General features: G+C 41.6%; 1 pseudogene; it reads right to left on the bottom strand.

Moving 5' to 3' along the window:
* Window positions 1-853: 853 nt before the first annotated feature.
* On the bottom strand, window positions 854-943 carry LOC147995004 (U2 spliceosomal RNA; annotated as a pseudogene).
* Between the last annotated feature and the right edge of the window lie 541 nt (window positions 944-1,484).

Below are 1,484 nucleotides of genomic sequence, written 5' to 3'. Positions count from 1 at the left end.
AGCAAAGGCTGCTGGGTCACGGTAGCACAGCAAAGACTGCTGAGTCACGGTAGCACAGCAAAGGCTGCTGGGTCACGGTAGCACAGCAAAGGCTGCTGGGTCACGGTAGCACAGCAAAGACTGCTGGGTCACCGTAGCATTCTGCCTTGGTTACATTCTCGTTGCTTTGATAAAGCAACCAGACAAATGCAGACAAACGCAGCTTAAGGGAGAAAGGGCTCAGAGGGATACAATCCATCATGGTGGGGAAGGCATGGCCACAGGATCAGAAGGCTAGCCCCTCACATGACAGCCACTCTCAAAAAGAAAAATGTGTACAGGCAGTAGGGGGGGGGGGGCAATAATTCTTCAAGACCCACCCCCAGTGACCTAATTCTTTCTGGGAGGCTCAAGCTTCTCAAGGCTTCACACTCTTTCCTAACAGCATCAGCAGCTAAAGTGTTTCAACACTGGAGCCTATGGAAATATTTTACATACAAACCACAGGGGATGGACATTACACTAGAGAAGAAGTCAGGAATATGCTCCTGATAGAAACATCTAGAGCTACTGTTGAGAGAAGCAGAATAGTGTAGTGGACACTGGTGAGACCCAGAATCAATGAGTCATTTCCGTTACATTGCCTCTTTAAGACTCAGTTTCCTGATCTGTGCAATGGAAGGCCAATGATGAGTTCAGATGCTTGTCATGTAACTTCAAGGATATTGTGGTATATAACCAATGCATTTCCAATGGGTAAGAAAGACCCATTTCACTAAGCCATACTTGGACAACAACGTGAGATACGATCCTATACATTCTCATGTATTAGGATACATGAGACATGAATATACACATGCTGATATTGTATACCAGTGGATCAAAGGTTAAAATTAAACCACATGGAAATTAAACCACAGAAGTATTTTTATACTTGATCTTAGCCAAAAGGCTGAGAAGCGATTCAGAAGTATTTTTATAAGTTAGAAATTTTTTGTTAACATCCCAATGGGAGATGTGACAGTACCATACAAAACATGAAAGGAAAGTTTTGATTACATGACCCTTCTGATGGTCAGCACAGCAGAAGCATACATGTGAAATCTAAACACCTACCGGACAAACTGGGGGAATTCTAGCAAATTACACTACAGACAAAAGGTTAGCTATCATGAATAAGAGCTCTAGCCCCCCTAAGAAAAACCCATACACAATAGAAAGTACAAAATGCAAATAACAAAACACAAAGAGGTCAATTGTAACCACAATAATGTAGAAGGGTGGTGTACCCATAAATACACATTTGTGTGCATGGGTATGTGTGTGTGTATGTGTGCATATCCATATATATAAACATACATAGATTTTTGTGTATACATGTATATACATTTTATGCGTATACATGTATAAGCATATGTGTACCCATGTATAACATGTGCGTGTGCATGCGGGTGTACATGTGTGTGTGTGTACACATACATATGCAACTCAGGAGCTTGTATTTT

This window comes from Rattus norvegicus, chromosome 4 (assembly GCF_021556685.1).
Source record: "Rattus norvegicus strain SHRSP/BbbUtx chromosome 4, alternate assembly SHRSP_T2T, whole genome shotgun sequence".
Taxonomy (NCBI): Eukaryota; Metazoa; Chordata; class Mammalia; order Rodentia; family Muridae; genus Rattus; species Rattus norvegicus.
This window is presented reverse-complemented; position numbering and strand designations above follow the sequence as displayed.